Source organism: Sorex araneus, chromosome 8 (genome assembly GCF_027595985.1).
Source record: "Sorex araneus isolate mSorAra2 chromosome 8, mSorAra2.pri, whole genome shotgun sequence".
Classification (NCBI taxonomy): Eukaryota; Metazoa; Chordata; class Mammalia; order Eulipotyphla; family Soricidae; genus Sorex; species Sorex araneus.
In genome coordinates, this window is record NC_073309.1 from 32,132,841 (window position 1) to 32,138,288 (window position 5,448).

The 5,448-nt window shown below is 43.3% G+C and overlaps 1 pseudogene; it reads left to right on the forward strand.

Annotated features, from left to right (window-relative positions):
- The first annotated feature begins 359 nt into the window (after positions 1 to 359).
- LOC129406924 (U2 spliceosomal RNA) lies at positions 360 to 470 on the forward strand (annotated as a pseudogene).
- Positions 471 to 5,448: the final 4,978 nt, after the last annotated feature.

The window sequence follows — 5,448 nt, forward strand, 5'->3', positions numbered from 1 at the left end:
GGAATCATGAGGTGCAGGGATTGAACCGAGGTCCCTGCATGCATAAGCACGTGCTGATTCTGTTGAGGTCTGTCCCTCAAGCCAGCACCAACCCAGAGAAGGAACAAATGGCCACAATAAAGATTATGAAAGACCACCAAAAGTTGAAAGCCATTTTCCACTGGCAGCACACTAGCAGCAGATTCATATTTCTTACATAAAAAGTTCTAAACAGGGCCAGCTTGGAGAAGACCCTTTAAAGCCAATTTTGCAAAAGCAAGCAGTGCACATTCCCATAATGGGGTTGCCCACATGCCCACTTGGGATGTGTTATTCTTTAATTTTACTATATGAGCTGCCATCTTTTTTCCTTCTCTCTTATCACTTCTCAGCCTCTTGGCTAAGATCAAGTATAGTATCTGTTCTTATTAAGTTTACTATCCCTCTCTCTTATCTCATGTTTCCTAAATCAATATGTTTTAGTACACTATTCTATTCCTCCTCAAACTTTTTTTTTTTTGCTTTTTGGGTCACACCTGGTGATGCACAGGGGTTACTCCTGACTCATGAACTCAGGAATTACTCCTGGCAGTGCTAGAGGGACCATATGGGATGCTGGGAATAGAACCCGGGTCTGCAGCGTGCAAGGTAAACGCCTTACTTGTTGTGTTATCGATCCAGCCCTCCTCCTCAAACTCTTTTCCAGGAAAGTGCACAACATGCCTAGGAAACCTCGGTAGCAGTCTGAGCAGACTCTTTTTCCTGCAAAGAGCAATATCTTACTCCTGCCAGAGACCATGGACCCCTGTAAACTCAGATGGAGATTACCAGATCCTATGTCCTAGAGATCAATTGGATCTCAGATGAAGCTTGGTGGCTCCCCGGTAGGGCTGGTGGGATTCTAGTGTTGACTCCATGCAGGTGCTCCGACAGACTTTCATCAGCCCTGAACTTCCAGTCACTTACGCAGAAAGACCGAGATGAATTAAGCAGGCAGCCCTCTCTCTCTCTCTCTCTATCAAAGCTCCTACATCCCTGGCTGCCTATATCTCCCACTAACATCAGATGGAAGGTTGTAAATAAATTTTTAAAAAAGACAGTTACATTTTGAAATTCATATAACAGGGGGCACTGGGCTCCCTGCTCCCATCCCAAGAGATGCTGACAGGTGCTATTTCACACAAAGAACAATCAACCGAAGACCCAGCAGAATGAGACAGGCATTTTGGGAGTCCATCAGGCTGAAGACTGTGTGCCAATTAGAACCTGACACTGAATAAGTCAAGTAAAGCGAGGCTGAGGACCCCAGGCCTCTTTTGCGTGCTATTACTGTGGCTCCTTGTGATCTTTGAAAGATGGTCAAGGGTGGGGGGTGGGGTACAATCTAGAAGGGCTGAGCTATTAGAAGGACAAAACTGCCAGGAGCGTCAGTTTTGGAAATGCCACTTCAGCTGTTTAAATGTTATGGTTGGTTGTACAGGATGATTGTTATCTTGAGGCCTAAATTCTGCTGATTCAATTGCTCTTATTTGGATTTTAGAATTATTCCTGACAAGATAATAAGTCTCTTTCAAAACATTAAATCGGATAAATCTCCTGGCTGGAGGTCTCTGGTTCGATTTAATTTTCTGCAGATATTCTAAAGCTCTAATGAGAAATCAAAATGAATGGGCTTAATTGGAATTCCTCTAATTCCCCAACAAGAGGTCCTGTATTAAAGAATGTGGAAGCAGGCCAGGCAGCATGATGCTCTCCCCCACCCCTGTGCCCCTCTTTCTCCCTCTTGGTTTGGCAGAGTAAGACCCAGACCCACTCCTGACCTTTAGCCCATCTTGTTAAACTTTATTCCATAGAAGGCTGAGCATTAATTACCACTTTTGATTTTTTTTTGCTTGTTTTTTTGGCCAATTTTAATATAGTCCTCTGTGTTATCTGGATGTAGAGAAGGCTATAGGTATGTCTTCATCACAGCTGCATAGACATGGTAAATCAGATGTGAATTTTCAGAGCTGTTATAATTTTGAGGACTGAGAATGGATCTTATAAAGTCCCTTGGAAAGTGGTTTTCCAAAATACATTTCTTTGAATCTCAGGAGCATCCCTGGAGAAGTGTCGTTAGGTATTGTGAAGCATCAATACTATATAATAACCACTGCTTTGTGACAGGCACTTTGTTAATCCTTATACATGCATGTTTCATAGAATCTATCTCCATACAACATCCAAATGAGGTAGACACTATGATAGTAACAACTTTATTGATAAATAAGAAGCTCAGAGAAGAGAAGACATTTCTCTCTTCAGTCTTATGTGTGTTGAGAGGGTCATAGAGTCTAATCTACATCATCTGGCTCTGAATTTATACAGTCAATACAATAGGAATAGACTTTAAGTTACAGAAAAATCATTTCTAATGAGGTTTGGAAGGCCTGTCTAATCGGCTTCAAATAGCAAAGCACAGTCCTTGTCATAGGTCAATGTATTCATCCGTGGAGATTCACTCTTCAATTTCTTTTAAGACTTTTACAGAAATGGATGATGAGGCACTGTCCTCATTGAGAAGGAACAAGCAATAGCATGTTTTCTCCTGGAGAATGGGGTATTAATGTTCTCACTGTAGAAGCTACTGTCACATTGGTTGAGAGAGAGATTAGCATGATTGTCATTAACTTCAAGTTCCCTCTGCTAAGGGAAAAGGCAGAATTGTCACATTAGCTGTTCTTGGCAAAGTTCCTACCTTGTTAAAGGTGATATTGGCCACTTTAATAGTCCTTGGACAAATATGGAGATTTTCTAGAAAAACAATAAAAGCAGACAAAAGTATGTCTACCGGCAGGCGTTATTTTCTCACTTGCTTGTTACTTGAACGACCAACGGCACCCCTTACATCCATCCTCACTCAGATGACAGATGCTCCTGTAGTCTGATATTAATAGGCATCCCAGATTCATAGAACCAGGAAGATAGAGACCAGCCAGGAAATGCTTTGAAGGATAATTCTAAGTGTAGAATTTGCTGTTCTTTCTATCACTTCTCGACTTTTATCACCCACTGACTATGATGATACTGCAAAAAAGGATGGTCTGGCCAGGACACTCTTTCAGATTCAGCGTGCTCACAAAACTTCGCTATAAATATAAATTGGACTGTGCACCTTGCTTTAAAATCCACAGGGAAGGAGTGCAGTAAGAAATAATGGAGGCAGCTTACTTTGGCTTAATCAGCACAAAAATATTTCAAAATGAGGAAAAGTAGTTTAAGAATTTGAATTTAGGGAACAGTGACTCCCGCATAAATGGATGACATTCTCAGAATGTTCTGTAGCAGTACCTACAAATGTAAGCACAGTGGCTTCTCCATTATCTCCTGTGTATCTGCCATTCCCCCTCTCTGCAACGTATATTCTGATTCCCACTCTATTTGCTTTAAAGGCATTTGAAATACAGCTAAGTCAACAAAAATCCCCTCTGAAAAATTTGCCTGCAAGACTCTTGAGCAGAGGAAATAGTTACTCCTACTCTTCTAGTCTTTCCGAGGAGCTATCAGAGACTGAATAATTTAAGTAGTAACATCACAATAGACAAGGGTTCTGCGGGAAAGTACTATCATTTACACCTGGGCGATGGTGCTGGCGTTCAGATCATGGCTAGGTCAAACTCCTCAGGAGCCATTTATTATTTACACTGCCTTCTTCCACAAAGATTTGAGGTGGCTTACACCGGAAGTCATGTAAGCATTAAGGCTGTGAAAACAAAACTCTAATGGTAAGAAATAAACATTAACGAACTAGAAAGTAGCACTATGAAAACCTAGACAATAACAAATAAAATGGTGAAAAGTGTTGCCAGTGGATTTACAGGGAGCTACAGAGAGGAAAATCAGTCACCAGAGAGAGAACCTATTTCTCTCCCATCTGCCCCCTGCTCCACCCCGCATGTTATCATCCCTGAGGTCCTCAGGCAGATCAGGACACACAGAAGCCCAAAGGCGCTCCCGGACGATGTGGGTGCAGTCTGATGTTTGCCCAGCTTTCCCGGGCTCTGTGTCTCTTTTCAAAGACTATCAGGAAAAGATAAACAGTGAAATAGAAATTTTGGGGGAAGTATCGGGGAGGAGAGAGAAAGAAGAGGACATGTTCCTGAGTGATGTGGGTTCCTCCAGAGAAAGTAAGTGTTGTCACGGAAAGGAATTACACACCCCACTGGAATGGAAGTAACTCCCAGGGATGGAGTTTGGCAAACAAAGCTGGAGGAGAAAGAGGCATACCCAGAGGGAACAGGTGTGGGCAGCCCCCAGGAAATTGGGTCCGTTCCCCTTACTTCTCCAAAGCTGATCTGTCTCGGCGCCCATTAGGAGGGCTTTATCCTGGGAAGACTTGTCCCTTGATGGGTCTTTGGTGGGTCATTAATGTGCCTGAGTCTCTCTGACATTTAGGAATTCATCTGAACTTCAATTCCAAGCCTTCTCCCAGTGCCCCCTCCACTTCCTCCCTGCTTTGTAAGGAATCACACAAATGTGCACACTTTTCATAAATTGTAATAACAAATAAGAAGTTGTATGTAATCAGAATTTTAAAACTGTAATGAAAATTAAGAAAATGTAATGGTGATTGGGAAACTGAAACTGACCCCCTAAGTTAAACAAGAAAAGGGAGGAAGAAGCATTCCTTTTATGACTCCAATTAGCCAAGTTCAGGGCCCACCAGCCTACCAGATTCATGGGAGTATACTGGGCCCAACAGATTTATGGGAGTGCATGGGCTGGAGCTATAGCACAGCAGGTAGGGTGGTTGCCTTGCACATGGCCGACCCGGATTCGATTCCTCCATCCTTCTCGGAGAGCCCGGCAAGCTACCGAGAGTCTCCTGCCCAGAGCCTGGCAAGCTACCCGTGGCATATTCGATATACCAAAAACAGTAACAACAAGTCTCACAATGGAGACGTTACTAGTGCCTGCTCGAGCAAAATCATGAACAACGGGACGACAGTGCTACAGTGCAGTGCTGTATGTGCATAGTCCCTACACAGACAAAACAAACTAAGAATGTATAACTTCCTAGGGGTAGCTCTCATGCTGAAAAATGTGGCTGAAAAAACTCTCAGGGGGTGGGAAGAAAAAAAAACTCTCAGGAAAATTCTGCCAATGGAAAACCTGGATTGGGATATTGCTCTAAGTGAAACAATTTGTGCAGAGATAGACCAAGACTGTGTGTCCTCACTTATATGTGGATTCTAAAAGCACGCTTCCAAATACCCAGAAAAAGCAAATCAGACTTGGAGTTGTCAGAGACAGAGGGTGGGAGAAGGGCGGAGTGGAGGAAGTTGGTCAAAATATGTAAGAATAGGCCTGTTGAAGTAGGTGGGCCCCCCTGGGTGGCTTGTGTGAGGCGGAGAGGAGAGAGAGGGTCACTTTCTCTCCATCCACCTCTGCCACCCTGGGACCAGCTGGGAAGACTAGGACTCAGAGTGG